The sequence below is a fragment of the Euprymna scolopes genome, chromosome 7, assembly GCF_053919585.1.
Source record: "Euprymna scolopes isolate OS-2025 chromosome 7, ASM5391958v1, whole genome shotgun sequence".
Classification (NCBI taxonomy): Eukaryota; Metazoa; Mollusca; class Cephalopoda; order Sepiida; family Sepiolidae; genus Euprymna; species Euprymna scolopes.
The window spans coordinates 52,329,599-52,351,928 of NC_136488.1; positions in this window are offsets into that span (position 1 = coordinate 52,329,599).

Here is a 22,330-nt window from a genome sequence, read left to right on the forward strand (position 1 = left end):
CGAAAAACATGCAGTGTTTACCGATGTATTGGAAAATTCAAAATGGCGCCCGACTGTCTCTTTAACACGGTAAGTTTGGGAAAAGATGTTATAAATAATAAACTAGACAAAATACTATTAAAAAACAACCGAATATATGTTAACGTATGTCACGGTAACATATATTGAGCGAATTTCTAACAGTATTTTGCCTAGTTTATTATTTATAATACCTTTTCCCAAGCTTACCCTCTCCGAGAGAGAGTCGAGCGCCATTTTGAATTTTCCAATGCATCGGTAAACACTGCATGTTTTTCGAGCTGAATAAGCATGTTACACTGAATAAAAACACAAAAAATATATCCAGTTAGGTAGAAAAGTAACTTATCTTGCCTTTGATAACATTTATTTGTTATATATATTTTGACAACTTTTTCGAATCTATGTGTACAGTAATACAAACCCGACTTTCTTAATAATGAGATTATTGTTTTGGACGATCAGTAAACTGCAGAATTTATTTATCCCTTCTTAACAAGGCGAATGAGGCTTTGTTAACCAAAATACGTGTAATATTATAACTATTTATTTAATTATTTATAATACCATGTGAATATTATAGAATTTGTGTGAAACAAATGTAAGAGAAATAATAATCGTTACGTATGCTTTCTAGGCTTTACACGTCATTTTTCTTGCATTAGACATGTTGTTTGTCTCAATCCTTTTGTGAATATTATTATGACATGTGTTCTTCATAAACGTCTTATCTTTCATTGTTTTCTTTGTTCCAGCTCGTTTGACGCGTTGGTATAGTAATCTCTATCAATTCGTTGTGTTATTGTAATACAGCTTCTTTTTCTAGTAGTACCTTTCCAAGAACTGAGACATTGTAGAGATTTCTTCCTGCTCATTATTGTACTCCTACCAACAGCCGTAGTCATTTCAGGACTAAATTCATTAGGCATCTCTTGCCTTTGCGATAATCATCTTTTTTTCTTGTTATCTACTTATATCAAGTGGCGTCATGCCTTGTCCCTAGCGATTACCATAAAAAACTCCTATGGAGTACTTTTTATTTTTTATTTATTTTTGCGGATGAGTAGAATCTTTAAACTTCTAATGATACCATCCTTCCAGGCATTAATTCCTTCCTCGGGAGGATTGTTGTACATGCTTGTTCGCAAGAAAAAAAACAACAACAAAAAACAGCAGAAATAAGCGATTAAAGGAAGCATATTATATTTACTAGTATATATATATATATATATATATATATATATATATATATATATATATATATATATATATATATATATATGATTGTATTGCGAATGCTTTAAGTTTCAATATTTTTTCTATTTCAAAAAATACTATGTTTGTATGACGTAATGGCTAATATTTTGTAAAATTCTAACCATGCTTTTTTAAAAATTTTATTTTATTGTATGTCAATAACGCATAAGTAATTTATTTATGCTTTGCACAAGCCGATTTTTCTTATCTCCCTACATTAAAGTTATAAACCTAACACGCAGCGTCCTCCATCGTGACTAGAACTATATATCAAATATATTGAACTAGATTTTTTGGCATGCCATCGTCTTTCTATTTTCTATTTTTATGCAGAAAAAATGGCGTCAGAGTCAAGTAAAAATATTATACTTTTTTTCTGATGTTTACTCATGTAATTCTCCGCTATTTAACAGCTTATCTGTTTATTGAAGGTCCAGGTGCTTTGACTTTACCGAGGCGCCATTCAACCCGAGTGTTTTTTGTTAAAATAAATACAGACGTATTATGTCTCAGTGTAATGTTTTCATCAATGAGCAATCAATAAGCCAAACAAAAGTTTTCATTCCAGCATCCGGCGGTTTATACGCGTTCTTTTTATTCTGTTTATCATCGCTGTTATTTTTGTCGCAATTTTATAAGTGTTCGTTTTCTATAGTAACTGGTAATCTGTTTAACTTGGACAAGTTAAACTTTTCAGGCAAAAAGATACAGGGAACTTTTTCTAAACAACCAAATAGTAATTTATGTCTTTAAATTATCTTGCTAACTAAAGAAATGTGTGACTCAGACGAACAGACGATAGACATCGATGATCTTGGCAGAGATTAGTGTATCGTCCACATGGTATTCACTAAGAAAACTGACTCAAAAACCTCAGTTTTCTCTCGTTTGAAAACGTGACCCATTCGTAATATTCTGATATCGTCCAATTGTTTTGGCTATAGCGTTTGGCATTCGCTGGCGGTTCTCTTCGAGTATTTTGTCAGCGTCATTACTAGCAGGGTTAATCACAAGGCTCGCTGTGTTGAAATTCTACTTTGTATACAATAAAAACACGTGTATTTTTATCTTCATAAATGTATTTACAACTAAACAACTGTAGGAGCATTTTTACATCCGAGTTGATATCAACTTCTTAGAACGTCCGCGACGGTTTACAAGTTTCAAGTTGGTGGGTCGAGTCACGCACCCCCTTGCATTCTGCGTCTCTATTTGAACTGTGTATGCCTGTCGCAGCTTGCGATATGGATCTAAACCTAATAAAATATAATTACAATCATTTCCTTATTGAAGTACAGAGAAAAGAGATATTTTTTATTTTTTCAACAAGAATGTGGACCCAATTACATAAACAAGCTGGCTTAGCAGCCATTTCCTTCTACAGATTTAAACAGAGTTTATTTGAATGAACTCGATTCATGTTGTCTCTTAACAAGGACAAAAATATGGTGGAAATCTTTTACATGTGGGAAGCTCAGGAGCTTCTCCGAAAAAGTACCATTATTCATTTGTCCGCAGAGTCGTTTAATTACTTACTTTTTACTTTTTGTAGCAGTTAATTTTTTTGGACTTCAAGGTCGCCGTTTAATTTCGTAATTTCGTAAGATTAGTAGGGTTGCCTCATTGTAAATCATGAGTCTCGCGAAAGAAAATGGTTCTTCAAGCATGTCTTACTAACACTGCCACAAGACAAATGCGTTCCACGTAAGGCTTGAGTAAGCATAAAATAGTAGACAATTAGAGCAAGTTAACATTCAAATTATGACTACGTTACAGGATATGACGTTATGGGAGGAAGTACATGACAAAAGTATATTTATTCAACCTTTTTCGCTGATATTTTTCGAGGTCTCCCACGTATATGCCGGTGGGTCGGGAAATTGCACCTCATCTCGATAAACATTGCTGTAAATTGCTAAAAAAAAAGAAAGCCAATCCGGAAGCAAATAACGGCGTTATTTATTATTATTATTTGAATGGTCGCTATTATCTGTTAAAAGGGCTTCAAGAAAAGGTCAATAATTTTCCGACTGTGACGCATTGTAATAAATAAAATCTCTCTATTTATGAAAGACCAATCACAAGCAATCATCGTCAAAAAGATTCAGGAGTCTAACAAGACATATACGAGAATAGGTCGGAGGTTATATTGGCCTAAATGATGTGGAAATAAGGTAAAAAACGATGTCCGAATAATTCAAATTATGCGAATGATTATTCCTCACCTAAAATTAACTGAATTACAAATGCACACATATATATAAGAATCATAATACTGTATTTCTTATCTCAGTAATTATATCTATGCTCTTTCTATGAGTTAAGACGTGTTAGATAAATTTAGGGGATTTCTATCATTTGCATGAACTAAGCTTCTTTCCTAGAACTGTCTGCCCGGGCGGAACTCTGTTTCACCGGCCTGCTTTCCAGCTGACTACAATATTGTTGTCTTTAAGTCCAATGCTCTTTCTGAACAGTCCCCTTAGATAATCAAATTATACCAAATTTCCATGACTAACGACATCTACACTGTTATTCTGATGACTTACGTACACCCATTTCCCTTATCCTCGAGTGGTCTCCGGGCCTTGATAATTGATGAATCCTTTATAAAAATGTGTGTGTGCTTGCAGGTTAAAGTAATCCTGATTTAAAATCAAGAGTAAAATTTATTAAGGTTGTTGCTTTAATTGAATTTAATTCCGTTAAATATATTATGTGAACACTTCACACTAACAAAGGTCCGGCTGCGAAATAATGTTATTACATAAGAAGATGTCAGATATGCCCCACTGTGAGTTGGTTTGTAGTTAGCTCCATTCTACGATCAAATCTACTCCAAATTGAACTACATTTGATCTCTGCAACGATTTAATCGTCACAATTGCTCCCACAGAGAATTCATTCGATTAAAGGCACTTCAGTAACATCATTTTCTTTCTTTAGAGGGAACAGACCTTACGTTGATGAATTGGGAGGTGTTCCAGGATATTCTTGCTGGGGGCCTTCGGGAGACATCTGACAGAGAATAAATCACTTTACAAGCGGGCGTCTTGCGCTTGTAAATTTGATGTAAAGCTGATTGTACACTGATTATACGTTCGCTTGCAGCATTAATCGTGAAAGGAAGGCAATCCATATGATTGGATAAAAACGAACGGGCTCTAATTCAACCTGATGTAATGATAGCGCATCACGTTTTCACGCAGTAGAATACTGCAAGGTTTGGCCTCAGTGTGACCTGGTCAATGAACGATGATGTGAAACGCCCAAAGGGAATCGGCACGTTTCGGAATTATTTCCGACTTTATGTAGGAATTGTAAGTCACAAAAGAGTATTCATAAGGAATAACATCAATCTAAATCACGTAATGCTTTATACTATTAAAACCTAAACTCTCTGTCGAAAAGACGGAAAATAATTATGCTCCGCCAATATTCACACTCACATTATATTCTAAATATATTAAAATATTCATATAATATCATAGAAATACGTCAGTAAATTTAAATATTTTATGTAAATTACTAGCAGGGATACCTGATATTGGTCGGAATTGAATGATAATCAGTAAATATTTCACATTTTTATATTTTTATTGTCATCAAAATCGGGGAAATCGACCATTTTCCAATCAAATCAGTTGATTGTTTGATCTAGTTGGGGACACGGCACGGTGAACCGGGTGCAAGTTTCATATGCCTCCCCATAACCACTTAGTAGGCTATCATTGTAGTCTACATTGCATTGTAAAGAACTTATTGTTGAGTTTATAAAATTATTTTATATAATGGCTTGAATTAAAGTTTTAAGTGCAAAACCTATCTAAGAACCCTGCAATGCAGATAAAGTCCCTTCGTGTTAAATTTCATAAAAATCGGCGAAGACGTTTCCGAGTTCATAGGAAACACACACACGGACAAATTTCCTTTTATATAGCTGAATGATAGAATACTCCATCCTTCAAATCTCATTGAAATAGAAACCTTAACTGTCTTTAATAATTAATATCTTTTATCTACGCACCTCTTTGAAAGGTAATTGCTGCAAATTAAATGTTAAAATTGTCGATAACTCGGGTGACCCATAAAATCTGCGAGCTTCTGGAGAATGCTGTTACATCCTTTTGTTTTGGTATCTCAAGAGTAAATAAATATACGTTCAGGTAAGGGAGTGGGGTCGTTATGTGAAATTGGTACGATGGCAAATGAATTTATCACCAGTAAAATACCGACGGAGAGAATTTCAAATATCTGTCTAAACAATGGAGTAGTGCTCTATTTGCTTGATAGATAACTGTATTCATATATACCCCTCTTTCTCTTATCAGTACAAAAATAATTTGGTTAGCGTGAATGCAATGTAGCGGTTTGATTCTCCTCCTTAAAGAAGTATTGTCAGATTATAACATTTACTCCGATGGTACACAACACTATAACTTTACGTTGGTTTAGAGTGTGTTGATTATTTCATAAAACTAAGCCTGAGTCCAGACGCGCATATTTTACTGGTTGATACGCCCACTCCAGTTCCAGCTTCTTCATTAAAGAAAATCAAATCCAACAAGACAAGATCATTTTCAACTCAATTCAAGTTGTCTTCAAAAGTGTTTCTCGTTCTTTATTATTGCGGTCAGTTGGTCTCTTCAATATCTGGATTTGTAAGGAGGAGGTCAAAACCATCATGGCGGATCTTCAAAACCGATGTTCTCAAGTTACCAACGTCTAGTGACAGACGGCGTATTAATTTTTTGGACGATTTCTCAAAACCTTGAACATAGAATTTCAGGAACTATGACTAAACGATGTTGATCACTGTGACTTTTGTGAGCACCTAACTACGCATTTTGTCTCACAAGATTTGTTCATCAAACGTTGAATCCTCCTTCTATAAGATACATTGTTTTTGCCAAAATCTTTCCGGGATTGACAGAAAACATACTTTTCATGCAAATTACGCCTCAACTATTTTTATTTGTTGCCGTGTAATATTGCGTACAGATCAATATTAGTACCAAAAAATCTCCAAGGGCTATTGTCTACACAAACTGAAAAATATGGGGGAAAAAGACATTGTAAAACACAATTTCTAAACTAAAACAAAAAATAGGACACTTTATTAAATCACTCTGTGTGTAGGTATATATATATATATATATATATATATATATATATATATATATATGTGTGTGTGTTTGTGTGTATATATATACATATATATATATATACTCGCTTATATATATATACTAGCAGAAATATCTGTTGATGACTGGAGTGTTAAAAAAGAGATTTCAAAATATGAATGCATAAAAGGTTTTGCAAAGATGTGTTGTGTATAAAGATATAGCTTAATATTTTTAGGATATCAAAATTAAAGCAACCTCTGCGAACGAACATATGGGGCTAATAGTAGGAATCTTCATCGATAAACGTATGAACACTAATTACAGTTCCCCATTATAAGTGACCGGCATGGGCGCTACCTCTGTTAGTGTGATTGAGCGATGTAACCGGTAAAAACCTCGCCCATTCCCATGGTGGGATTATCATAGCAAGTTCAGTAGGTCTACATCAAACGGTGTGAGCGTGCACAAGGTTCCCATTTATAAGTGACACTCCTAAGGTTCCCACCCTGTTAGTGAGAGTAAGCGGTCTATCTCGTCCAAATCCCCCCCCTACCTCATGGTGGGTTATCCTGCCATATTTGGTAAATCTACGAGTGTAAATCAAACGGTATGAGCGTGCACATAGTTTCTAGTTATAAGTGCTCCCCTGGGGCATCACACCCGTTGGTGGTAAGCGGTAAGCCGTCAAAACACTCCTTTCCCTATAGTGGGTTATCCTGCCAAATTTGTGATGGGTGGCTTTATCATATAAACTTTTGCTCCTTGATATCTCTTTTATCATTGTTATGTGGTCAGTTTAGTATAATAATAAACCATATAGGAGCCCATTCGTGTACAGACAGACAAACACATAGACGTTGGACTTTATTTATATAGCTATATTAAAAATACGCACCAGTTTTTATTACAGAGAAAATAATATATATATATATATATATTCTTTTAAATTGAAATCCTATAAATTTATCGTTTAATATATCAACTGTACCGAATAAAATATGCAAGAGTAAAATATTCAAAATACTACTAATATTATTTGTGAACGTGATGAAATAAACGTGAGAGAATTCAAACTGTGTACAAAGAACTTTCAGCACCACAGCGACTTTCATATAAATAAAACCTCAGAATGCACAAATGTTTTCTAGGCGATCTCGTAAGAAAACATACATTCGCGACTTGTACACTAATACATTGTTAGCAAAAACAGTAGGTAAACCTCCAATATAATAGACTTTATCATTTTCGTAAGAATATCCTCTATGAAAAAAAAACAAAAGTTCACAATGTATGTGTTTATTAAATATAACCGTTTAGAGAAAATTCTATATTTCATCGCCGTCTTGAGTCTGATCAGTGATGATCACAACTAATGGCATAGGACTGTATATTGCGTTTGTTGTGTATAAAGGCTAATAAAGGACCTCTGTTTATAGTGCAACGAGCATCCATAATTCCCTAAAATAATGACTTATTTAAGTATTTAGAACTTGCCTAAAATAGAATCGCAAAATACATCACAGATTATCCTACTTTCTACTATCCAATGGATAACAAATCAGGCCAACTTTTACGCTGAACTCTTAATAGGCTTTTATTGTATTTAAAATTGTTTTAATTGTGCTGACAACATATGAAAACTCCGTTGATGTAACAGTTTACGAAATCATTAAACTTCGTTAGCATAACAATTCATGGTACCATAAGTCGCTGGCATAAAAGTTGGTTATATGGTTGTGAAGAGTGGATAATAGACCCTTAAGTTTATGGTTGGCAGCCTCGAAACTTTCACTTCCTTTATTTTGTTCTTTCATTCTCAGATTACAAGAGAATTATTCCTGGCAAAGTAGAAAACATGCTGTTTTCTACTTTGAAAAATATTTAATATGATAATTATTGTTAGCTTATTTTTGACCGTGAAGTAGTATTTTAGCTCCCTACATCAAGTGCCTATAAATAATGAAATAAGAATTACAATTAAGTTTGCCAAGATAATCCAAGATGGCAAATCTAAGGTATATTATAAATATTAAAGAGTTAATATTTATAAAGTAATCTCAACCAGATGTAAAAAGCTCGATAAAACAAAATAGGAAATAGAGCTTATAATAAGTATTCCTATGAATTAAATATATCCATCTACATACACAGTTATATTCTGTATGTATTTTTACTTATATTTTACTATGTGCATTTACATACACACTTACTTGCTTTATTCCGGAACTTGTAGAAAGCGGCCATCTTTTCACCTTTGTTTCCCTTTAACTCTTTATTTATTTATTTGCTCATCTATTTACTTATATGTGTGTATGTGTGTGTATGTTGTGTATATATATGTATGTATATGTGTAATTGTATGTATTCATATATATGTATGTATATATATGTTCATGTGGATATATGTATATATATATGTGTGTGTGTGTGTGTGTGTATTTAACTTATCATTCCTCACAATTCATTTGCTTCATTAATGACTCCTGCTGCTAATTTAATTCTAAACATATAACTTGTTTATTTCAGTTGACCCTTTTATTTGCTTTAAGTTTGGCGCCATTTCAACGACATCCTGTCTGGGTCCTTTTGACATTGCAATTTCTATTATAAAAATAACTCAATCGCTATTCAATTTTTTTCTTCTTTTTTACTAATTTTTTCTTAAATCAGCCTTGACAGCCGTGTTTTTAAATCTCTTCATTTCTACGCACAATTTATCTTTCTTTTAATAATATTATTTGAACTCATATATATATACATATATATAATCTGTTTATTATAGAAACATTGTTTGTTACATATGTGCATACATGTTTCAGTAGAATCCAATTCGAAAAGATCACCTCAACATACTAAAAACGTTATGCACACACACACACACACACACACACACACACACACACACACACACACACACACACACACACACACACACACACACACACATATATATAACGTTTTTTTTGGCTGAGGTGGTCTTTTTAATATTATTTTTGTTACACTAAATTGAGCCACAGCAACACGTGGCAGAGTAAAGCAATATATATATATATATATATATATATATATATATATATATATATATATTGTACCCTGTCAAGCGTTGATAAGGCTCAATTTGGTGTAATGAAATAATTATAAAACATGCACGTTTCTTATATTCTTAGTACAGCAATCTGATCCAAAAATTGAAAAACAATGAAAAAAAAACTCTTGCAAAATTTGACCCAGCTCCCGGGCAGTTTCCGTCAAACATGGTTTGGGCTCGATCAGCAATCACTGGATTAAACCGAGCGTTGCTAAAATGTTGAAACGCTAAATCGAGATTTTTTGTTGGGTTTTGTATTAAAAAATGGGATGTTTTAATTAGTATTTGGGCTAAAGGGGGGGTTACTATTGTAGAGGACTAGGATATATGAATCCTAATCCCGTTACAAAAGAAAATAATGAAACGGATGGAAAGAAGGAAACAAAAATTCAATTGATGGATAAGAAAACGTGTCATTTATTTACTGTTGAAAGAATGAATGTTTTAGATATAACATGTGTTCATGTCCGCGCGGGTGTAACCATGGTTTGTTGCGGGACTGGTGGTGTAGAAAGAAAAGGAAATGTGTGTTCATCTCACTATCGTTTGTTCGCGTGTGGGAAGAGAAGTGAGTAATGTAATGGAACGAGAAATGGCAGTCCATCGTGTAGACAAAGAAAAAGATAGATGATTGACATCAGTCAAACTGTGCGCCATGTTAGAAGTAAGCTACGCGGTGGTGTTCTCTGGGACAAGGTGTATATATATAGAGAGAAAGAGTGAGAATGTCAATCCAGTTCATGGAGAGAGAAAACGTATAAAGTGTACGTACTGCCTGTTAGCTCTTTGTCCCACATAGTAGCAAGTGGCATGAGGCACACGCGTGCGCGTGCCTGCCGAAAAGGCACGCTGTCGGTCCGTAGACCGCCCAGCTAGGAAGCTGGTCTGAAAAAGGGCTGGAAACAGCTTGGCTCTTGCTTTTATACTTGTTTCCGGTGGTCTTTTGCGCATGTGTGGATTTCCTTTGAAAAGGAAGTGACGTCGTCCATCTGTGCTTACATGTGCGTACGTTAGCGTGTATGTATATACACGTGAATGTGAGTGTATGCACGCGAACGTGAATATATGTGCGTGTGTGGACGTGGGCGCGTATGTTTGTGTGCGCGTATGCATATGACAAGCAACATAGCTTGAGATGTGAACGCATGTTTTTGTGTGAGACTAGAAAAGGCTCGCGCACAGATTCGAAAAAGTTGTCCAAAAACAAATAAATGTTATCAAAGGAAAGATAAGTTACTTTTCTACCTAACTGGATAACTTTTAGTATTTTCATTTAAATGTTTAATCTGCTTGAAAAACATACAGTGTTTATCGATGTATTTGAAGAGATGAATGGTGGCAGACATGCTGTTGAATACGTTAAGTTTGGTAAATGAGTTTAAACTAAGTAACTATACAAAATATTGTCAGAAACCGAATATATGTTACTGTGACATAGGCTGACATATATTCGGTGGATTTCTGACAGTATTTCACATAGTTTTTAGTTTTAACTAATATCCCAAACTTAAAATAATCAACAGAGAGTTCGCCGCCATTTGTACTTTTTAAAAAACACCGATAAATACTAAAAACACTAAAAAATTATCCAGTTTTTTTTTATTTTGGGTACCGCGCTTTGTTAAAATAGTTTTTCTAAGTTAAATTTAAATTTCACGATGTCTTTTTCTTTGAATAAACTGTTAGTTAAAAGCTCAGAAAACACCCTACGCGACATAAAAAAATCTGTACGTGATGTTGCCAAGCTAATAAAAAATCTTGATTCCAGTAAAGCAACTAGCCCTGGCGGCATTCCTATTATAGTGCTCAAAAGCTTCAACCAGAACTTGTGCCCAAAATTACAAAGTTATTTAAGCGTTGTCTTAAGGGGAATTGCTTCAAAACACTTTGGCAATCAATCTCATCAGTATGTCCGGTATTTAAAAATTCAGGTGATCACTCATCCCCCTCTCAGTACAGACCAATAATTCTACTGTGCATCATGAGTAAGCTGCTGAAATCTGTGTTAAATAGAGAAGTAATCAACCATCTCATCAAAAACAACTTCCTTAGTGACGTGCAATGTGGTTCCCGTTCTGCTAGATCTACAGCAGATGTGCTTACAGTTATATCTCACAGAATTAGCAAATCTCTCGAGAGAAGTTCCCTCTCTAGTGCAATTGCTCCTGACATATCAAAGGCCATTGATAAGGTATGGCATAAAGGTCTACTTCACAAGATCTTCAACTAAGGTATGTCTTCTCAATTATTAAATCATTTCTGATAGATTCATAAGACTCATGGTTGACGGGCAGAAATCAGAAGCTCTCAGTGTAAATGCTGGAGTCCCTCAGGGGTCCATCCTGGGCCAAACTCTCTTCCTGATCTATATTAATGATCTTCCAAATCACATCCTTACATCATTTGTAGACATTTATACTGACGACACTACAATCTACAAGTTATGCCGCTCTACTTGCAGGCCCGGAGCAGAGCACTAAATAAATTAATGCCGCTCTACTTGGCCTCTTTGGTAAAGATCAAAGTGTAGTATCTGTTCCGGCAGATGCTGCACTTAAGATAATTTGTACCAGTCAATGGAGGGGAAACCCTCTATACTGGGAACCGCCTGGGTAATACCTAGGAGGTCCACCCTCCCAGGCCTTGCCACCGGGCTTTCCGGTGGGGCAAGTTTATTGCTTGCTGCCTGAGGCGCCCCGACCGGGGAATGCCGACGGGGTAACTCAGGCAATTTTTAAAATTGCAGGAGTGCCCCTTCTTTAGGGGAGCCTGCGGGGTTCCCACTTTCCGGCCTTGTGCCACATAATGCTGATGTGGGCAGCATTTAAATAAAACCCCTCTATACTGGGACAATTATTATTTTTGGTAACCAGAGTGCCCCCTTTTTGCCTACTTCAAGGGGAGCTGGTTTTTACCTCACATTAAAAACGGCCTTGTGCCTAATTTGCTCAGTGGGGGAGCAAATAAATACCATCTGTTCCGGCAGATGCTGGAGGCTATGACTAGCTATGACTAGCAAAGACCAGATGTGGGGGCAACCCCACATGCCTGACTATTAACCAGCTCCCATTTCCCACCTCTCGGGAGCTGGTCCCCTTTTTCCCTTCCCCCTCCCTTCACTCCTCACATTAAAAATCGGCCTTGTGCCTAATTTGCTCGGTGGGGGAGCAAATAAATACCATCTGTTCCGGCAGATACTGCAAGCAAAGACCATATGTGGGGGCGACCCCACATATAAGATCTTGGTCAATGTAGGGGCAACCCTTCATACCAATTGTCACTATCCAGCTCCCCTACTCCCCGGGGAGTTGGTCCCCATTTCCCCTTAACTCCTCACATTAAAAATCGGCCTTGTGCCTAATTTGCTCGGTGGGGGAGCAAATAAATACCATCTGTTCCGGCAGATACTGCTAGCAAAGACCATATGTGTGGGCAACTTCACATATAAGACCTTGGTCAATGTAGGGGCAACCCTTCATACCAATTGTCACTATCCAACTCCCCTACTCCCCGGGAATTGGTCCCCATTTCCCCCTTCACTCCTCACATTAAAAATCGGCCTTGTGCCTAATTTGCTCGGTGGGGGAGCAAATAAATGCTATCTGTTCCGGCAGATACTGCAAGCTATGACTAGCTATGACTAGCTATAACTAGCAAGGACCAGATGTGGGGGAAACCCCACATGCCTGACCTTTAACCAGCTCCCATTTCCCACCTCTCGGGAGCTGGTCCCCTTTTCCCTTCCCCCTCCCTTCACTCCTCACATTAAAAATCGGCCTTGTGCCTAATTTGCTCGGTGGGGGAGCAAATAAATACCATCTGTTCCGGCAGATACTGCAAGCTATGACTAGCAAAGACCAGATGTGGGGGCAACCCCACATGCCTGACCTTTAACCAGCTCCCATTTCCCACCTCTCGGGAGCTGGTCCCCTTTTTCCCTTCCCCCTCCCTTCACTCCTCACATTAAAAATCGGCCTTGTGCCTAATTTGCTCGGTGGGGGAGCAAATAAATACCATCTGTTCTTCAGATGCTGCAAGCTATGACTAGCTATGACTAGCAAAGACCAGATGTGGGGGCAACCCCACATGCCTGACCTTTAACCAGCTCTCATTTCCCACCTCTCGGGAGCTGGTCCCCTTTTCCCCTTCCCCCTCCCTTCACTCCTCACATTAAAAATAGGCCTTGTGCCTAATTTGCTCGGTGGGGGAGCAAATAAATACCATCTGTTCTTCAGATGCTGCATTTCCATTTCTTGTTCTCTTTCGATGTAGGAGCAGTCCTTCACGACTGAGGCAATTTTTATTTTTGTACCTTTTCTCCACGTTAAAAAACGACCCTGGTGTCTAACTCTGTCCCGTGTGGAGGCATTGCAAATAGGTACAATTAATGCCGCCACAACCTCTTCAATGTAAACAGAATTTGTGTGAAATATTAAACTGTTCTTCTGCTTGGTTAATGTCGGCCCGTTAGTTAGAGAAATCTGTTAATTTAACTGCAGAAGCACTTGTTAAAAAAATTACAAGTTCTTTCTGAAAAACTAGAAAAAAAAGTTGTGCGCAATAAATATCTAAATTAAATGTAATGCCTACACATATTAATTTGCGTAAGGAAAGCCGCAGACGGGGTAGGTTCCTCCCACCAAAATATGCGCGAACTAAAATTAAAAAAACGAGGCTGTTCTCAACGATTCAGAAGACGGGGTATTCAGTTTTCGCTATCTTTAATTATTAGGATTCGTAAAACCTGATTATTTGAAATGAAATACATAGCGTTTCAATAAAATTTAAATACCAACAAATGCTGCAAGTAAGTTGCAAAGTAAATTTTATAGCCACTGGAAAGATTTATTTGTTGTATATTTTATTTTTTCGGATCAATGTGTATAGTAAAACAAACCCAAGTTTTCTTGAAAAATAAATCAAAAACAAAAACCAAAGTGTAGCCTAAAAGTTTACGGTTAAAAAACACCCCATAAACAAACAAAAAAAAAACAGTCGGCTGACATACACGAATAAGACCTCTGTTGCCAAATAGGTACCGGCTACAATTTTGAACGCTCCATCAATTTTGTTTATATCCAAGTCAATTTTAAATTTCACGATATCATTTTTTTTTAATAAATTGTTAATTGAAAGCACAGGATCATTACAATTCACATGGAAAGAATAGCTAAGAAAATAACAGTATTATTTAAGCACGTTACGAAAATGCATATGCACCGTAAATTTTCTTGGAAAAAACTTTGTCTACTTTCACTTAAGAACTTATGCTTTTAACAAAAAAAAAAAAACATTCATATTTTATTATACAAAACAACTTCTGTTTATAAAAAAATGTGTGTACTGCCAATTTTTTTAACAAAATGTTTTTTACAACAAAGATGGTTTTGTTAACTCCCAATTTCTGCTTCGATTTTTATAAGTTTCAACTTAAAACGCACCTTCTGGCGAGCAATTTTTTTGTCTGATATAACAAACAACTATATTTCTCAGTACGGTAACATGTGTAATAGCTGCTTAAGTACAAAACAATCGACTGGAAAAGCGCAAAACTGTAGCAAAAAAAAACAAAAAAACTATAAAGAAATACATGATTCTGTTATCAAAAATTCTTAAATAATGCAAAAAACCATATGGCAAAATCCACGTTCAACACTGTTTTTAGCCGTTGGGGTTCGACTCATACCTCTATTTGAACCCCCCCCCCCCAAAAAAAAAACCAAAAAGCAAAAAAAAAAAAAAAAAAAAAAAAAAAAAAACTTTTGTTTGCTGAAATAATAATCGCCAATCTTTCTCCAGTATCATTCGTCGACATCTTCTCTTTAATCGTACACATATATACGAATTATGAAGAGTATCGCGCTTTTGGGATTAAGCCAATCGGTGCTCCTCTTATGCCTATATGCTTATATTTTACTATAAAATGAATACACACACAAACACACACATATATATACATATATATACAACCTATATATATGTATATATATGTATATATATATATATATCTTCTCTATATAAATAAAATAAACTCATTTTCCCCCTACGACTGTGACTTTAATAGGATTAAATATCATGAAATTGCATGCACATATAATGTGTACAGATGGTAGCACATTACATGGCGTGTGCTATAGGCCTATTACATCTACAGTTCCTCGACAATGGTACATTCCTATATGTTTTCCGGTGAGAGTCCACTGCCAAAATCGGTTAGTTTCAATGGAAGTTGCAACATATTTTCTCGCTATTAGATTCCTCCTTTCCCCGCTCCCCATGTACACCGCAGCGGATGCTTTCACAAGTGACAATACGAGGAAACACCGGTTTGGAATCGTACAAGGTTATTTATGCCGTTTTTTTGTTCTTTTTTATCTTTTTTCCTCGGTTTATGCGTTCTGTTTTTCCCATAATAAAATAAACATAAAAAATAAAAATAAAACGCGATTATGATTATTGTTTCTTTTTGTTTTTTTGTGTTAGTGTAAAACGCAACTTGCGCGACTAACCGGTTTTTACTTCCGGTTTTAACGACTCTAACCGTGAAATCTAACTATGACCTTTATTTATTAGTGCTTTCAACTTAACATTTATTTTTACGCAAGGAATTTATTCTTTACTATTTATTCTTACAACGCATCGATCACGTGAATTCACTTGCATTATACTTACATTAAATTTAAAAAGACTAAATTCATTTAGAATTCGAGAAAAAAATATTTAGAATTCGAGTGTGATGCGGGACTACTTAAACTAAACCAAAACAAACTTCACTGAGGCATTGATATTTGACCTAATTGACGTTTTAGTTAATTCATCATGTTTTTTTTTCCCTTTTTTGCGCTTTGGCCTCAATGATTCGAGTCCGAGACCCCCACCCCCATCAAACTTTTTTTGGATTTTTCAAACAACCGGGCACCGCCGGACCGTTCGTATTGCACCACGTTCACTAAAAAAAAATTTCTCTATTTTAAAAAAATAGTTTTAACGTTGTTTTTATAATATTTAAACAGGGTTATTACTTCGCTTTGTTTTCATTTTATCCCCCCCCCCAAGCGCCGGGTACCCCCCGCTAGTATATATATATATATATATATATATATATGTATATATATATATATATATATATATATATATATATATATATATATATATATATATGGGTTGTCCATAAAAGTCATGTTCACATTAAAATATTTATAACTTTATTTGTGTTTGCAATTGAAATAATTTGTAAAAAGAATTCGATTTTAAAGCAATTCATCTTAAAATTTCACACGGATTTTAATCAAGTGTTTGAAGTTTCGTTATGGTGTCGGCTGATATAGCGTTTACAAATAACTAAGTTAGACTTATTCTTTAAAGAAAAAAAAAATTGAATATAGCATACTGTTTTCTCAATTTTGTCCCTGACTTTTCGACGTTCCTATTTTGAAAATAAATAAATAATTGTTATAATTCTTTTTCTATTCTTTGCAAATGATTCAAATTTTAGTATCTTATTATCGATGATAACGACTACCAGTTGTCCAAATTTCAGCTCTTCACAGTTGTTATTTCTAACAAATATTAGGTTTTAAAATGTTGTCCCTTAGCTTTGGACACTACTATATATATAATATATATATGTGTGTATATATATACATATATATATATATATATATATATATATATATATATATATATATTAGTCAAACTGTATCTTCCCTGACACTTAACGACGCAGTGCGTTCCGAGGCGGTTCAAATAACTGCATTTGTGTGGAGATTTGTTTTTTTTTATATGTAATTTGGTATCCAAATTAAAAAAAGAAGTCGGACTTGGCAGGCGTAAGTCGACTTCAAGTTCTTTATTACACATGCGCCAATATCTGTGTATACCTTAAGATCGGTTCATTTATAACTGTTTCTTATCCGAATATTGCTAGAGCGCTTATGTTTTAAATTCGATTCTACCTAATTTCATCCAAAATATATGTATTTTTTAAACTTTTGAAATCATTAAAATATATTGAGAACAATATAATAATCAATAGACAATTGGCTCGATAAAAATAAATACGAAATTTGCATAAATGAAAATATTTTAAAGCGATTATTATGACAGAGCAACGCCGGGCGCTCCGCTAGTTTAGAATACTTTTCTTATAAAATGTTCAATAACCTTGTATATATAAAACAGAAAGATTGCTGCACGTATTGAATGCATTGTGTCTTGGGAAATGTCGGGTGGTTGTGTGTAAGAATTAATAAAATAATGTTTCAGGGGCGTCGTAAAACTATTACAATTCCATCGAACTATAACTAATTAAATCTCTCGAGCTGCGAATAAGAGATGGATAATAGTCTTTCAATCTCAACGGCGAACATAGTCTATAAATAAAGGAAATTCGATTTCCTATATCGTTATTCTCTGGAAGAAGAAGAAAAAAAAATCGTGCTGTCAAAATATACAAATCATGATTTCATTATTTCATTCCGACTAATACCTCTATAGAGAAATCAATTTCTCCTTCGGGCACGTAAATAAAAACAATACGCTTTATCAAGAACGCTTTCCATGTCGCGCGACAAATTTAGCAATGCGCATTTTAAGGTGCAGTTCTTTTGAAGTGTTATAGAATATGATTTATGAAACCTTTTCTATTGTCACTTGAAAGGAAATTAAAATCATAAATGTACAATGTTCTAACAATAACGTATATATCAGATACTCGATGAAATAACTCTAAGCGAAATTAACTCACATTTTTTCTTTGAATACTTTGTTATTTATCAAATTATGGTAGTCGATCACATGCTTTTACCTTCTTACAATAAATTATTAAGTTTTACTTTGTATCTATATCCTTTTTTATATCTTTCGTTCTTAATCTCGTTTAATATATATCTATATATTTATCTCTCTCTCTGCGTATATATATATATATATATATATATATATATATATATATATACACACATATGTAGGGGACTAGTATATATATACATATATATACATATATATACATACATATATACATATATACATATATATATATATATATAAAATGAAAAGAATATTTTTTATTGTTAAAAAGAAAAAAAATCGAGAAGCAGAGGAAAAAATAAAGGCGGGGTTAGCTGACCTGTTTAGCCCTCGCTTTTCTCAAAGCTGACTCGAGGGATTTGTGATTAAAAAGGAAAAATATGTACATTATTAAAATACAGTTACTTTGCGTTCTGTTTACGAGTGACCCCCCCAATAAAAAAACAAAACAAAAAAAAACAAGGAAGCGATTAAAATAAAGCAACGTTATATTATTTTCGAAAATCCTAGATAATAATCACGCTCATACCTATGAGACATTTCCTCTCTTTGCAGAGAGAAGGCCTTCTCAACCGAACGTAAATATTCTCCAAGATCTTAAGATAGAATGTGGAGCGAGCACGACGCAGAATTGACAATGAGTTTGTGCTAAATTACGCTTCACATAATGGTTTTTAATGTTATAGTATGTTATTGAAGACCTGTTTGTATTGGTAAGAACGTCCGTTGGTCGTTATGCTCCATTTCTGATTTTGCTAGTTACAGGATGTTGGACTCTTTCATTCAATCTTAACGTAGTTCGACCCATGTAGCTGGCACCGAAACTACACGTAAAATTGTAAATTACATTATTATTATGATGGGTGGTAGATAATCCTTTTGAGAGAATGACATTAAGGTTTTCGTAGAAACCACAACACGCACATTTGAAGCAAAATAGCACGTTTGAATTGTTGAGCAGATTTGTTTGACGAATTTCTGACTTAGTGTCCCCTAGCCACGGTAACCGAAGATATATTGGGCATTTAATCACCGCTTTAATATTAATTGCAGAGAACTCGGTTATGTCTTTCTTTGTATGACTAACTTAATCACACCAAGAGGATAACCATTCTTGGATAGATTATCGGTAAATTCATCATCCAATTTTGATTCTGAACAAATCATCAGGACACGATGTGTAAAGGTCCAAATAATATTGATCTTACGTTTTTTTTTGTGGAAAATTAATTCAGGTGTGTCTATAGTCCTGTTAATGTAACCAGATGGTGTTTTTGTTACCAATACGTCAAAGAAAGTTACAGACGAGTAACACTCTCCTTTATAAGTATACTTAAGGCCTGTGGGTCTGATCTCATCCCTACTATACTGATTAAGAAATGGTCAGCTGAGCTAGCCCCTGTATTTTCCAAGCTCTACTATAAATACCTTGCCGAATCTTGCTTTCCTAACAGACGGAAGATGGTCTTTATGGTACCAGTGTACAAGAATTCTGATGAAATGACTGCCCTTTTCAATTATCACCCTTTGCTTTTCATACATAAAGTAAATTTCACAGTGTATGAAGATTATTTAGTACCGGAGATATTCATAATCGTACCCTATTTCCAAAAGAGGGAAGATAGAGCATATGAGAAATACTTTTAATCAAACCTCCTCTTGCTGTTATTACAGATCAGTTGAAACTATAGAATCAAGTTTTTGAAGTTTTAGTTTTAGTATATATATATATATATATATATATATATATATATATATATATATATATATATATATATATATATATATATATATAGGGAGAATTTCATTATTCGCGCATATTTTATTGAAGACGATCTTCGTTCTTCTTTTTATGATCTTTCTTTCGAATTTTTCTTGTTTTCGATTGATTGATTTGTTCCCTGTCGTTTTACTATTTTTATTACTAATTTACTAAAATAAACTTTGACAACAGCAGCCGAATTATCCACCTATTCTAACATGATAAAGGTGGAGAGGAAGGTAAAAAAAATTCAAATTAGGCGAAACTACACATAGTAAATTAGTAATAAAAACGGTAAAACGACAGAGAACAAATCAATCAATAAGTAGGATGCACAGGAAGAACAACCCTGACGATGGTCAATCGAGACCGAAAACGTTAGGTAAACTAGGGGACTTTATAAGAACTTTGGATCCCACAACAAAAATACTTGTACGAAAACAAGAAAAATTCGAAAGAACGATCATAAAAAGAAGAACGAAGATCCTCTTAAATAAAATATGCGAGGATATATATATATATATATATATATATATATATATATATATATATATATATATATATATATATATATATCAGATGTTCGCCCGTTAAAAACGGCTAACGTTATAGTTCGTTGATTCAAAATCAGTATTTGATGCTACAATGGTAGTGCAATATTGTAAGAGTTTTGGTCATGTATGCATTGACTACTAATCACTATCAATCAGTATTTATGCATAGAACGTGATACTACTGTATCTAGTTTAATGCAGTAGTTTAATCTATATATCTATAAAAGTGAAAGTGTCTGTGTGTCCGTGTGTCTGTCTGTGTACATTTCCCTACGCAATAACTCTGTCAATTTTTAGTCTACAGACTTGAAATTTGATATACCGAGTACTGAGATTTGGAAAAAAATCTTTGTAATCAGTTTTCGCACAGAAATTTGGCTATTAAGGAGTCAAAGTTCAACAATTTGACCTTTGAGAACTCTACCAAACTCCTCCATCAATTTTGGGTCTAACCACTTGAAATTTTAGATATAAGTTCCTTGGATATGGATTTAACTTAATAACTTGATTTGAGCCCAAAACAATAAATGTTAAGAGGTTATAATAGGGGTCAAATTTAAAAAAAAATAACCGCTTTTTTTTTTGGCTAAACATACACCTCTAAACACCCGGGCAACGCCGGGTTGAAAAGCTAGTATTATAATAAACGTCCACAAAAAATGTCAACCATATCGGTATAGTTGTTTCGAGAAAAAATGAAACGGATAAACAAATATATTAAAAGAAATATAACATAAATTTAATGTAAAATTATTAATTTAAAAACCTATACATTTACATGCTATATATTTTTTCATTCCTCTAAAAATGCCTTATCACAAAAAACATCCATCATTTTTTTAGCTAGTTGGCTTTTTGGCTAAGATAAAAGTGTAGCATATGTTATCCATAACATCAGCAGCATCTAACGCCGGAAATCTTCCTGTAATTATCTCCTATCAAAAGTTAATGTAAATTCCTTTTTAAAGCGCAATCGGGGTTTTAATAAAAATCTATTTGATTTTATTAATAATTATAATAAAGTACTATAGATTATGTTATTGCCTTTGTAAATATTTATTAATATCAATTATAAATGTATGTTACATACTATAAACTTTATAACTTTGAAAACATACATATGCAAATAAACGGTATGTGCATTGATCAGAGAGGGATTGAACATGGGCATATATGCGCTAAAAGCGTGAATTCTTTTGAAGTCATACAAACTTTATTATTTATTTGTCTAGAATTAATATGTAATATTATTAATGCAATATTTTCCATTTGCAAAAGAAGTTGAGATAAAATTAAAATACTCTTCCCCTCTCCCTCTCTCTCTCTCTCTCTCTCTCTCTCTATATATATATATATATATATATATATATATATATATATATATATATATATATACCAGCTATATATATATATATATATATATATATATATATATATATATATATATGCGTGTGTGAAGGTAAATGCTTAATAATCGAAACCAATCGTTTATTACAAGTACTTTAATGGAATGTGCTCCGATGAACTTATCGCATTACTGCCTCCCCCACACGTACATACGCTGGACCTAAACAAGTAAAAAAATCCCACCACTTTAATGTTAAGATCATTAGAAAGCTTTCTGTTCTCATAGTTTTTTTTCCACTTGGACTGTTAGACTCAGAAGTTCCTTGCCTGTTTCCTCCTTCTCTGACTGTACTAACCAGAAGAATTTTAA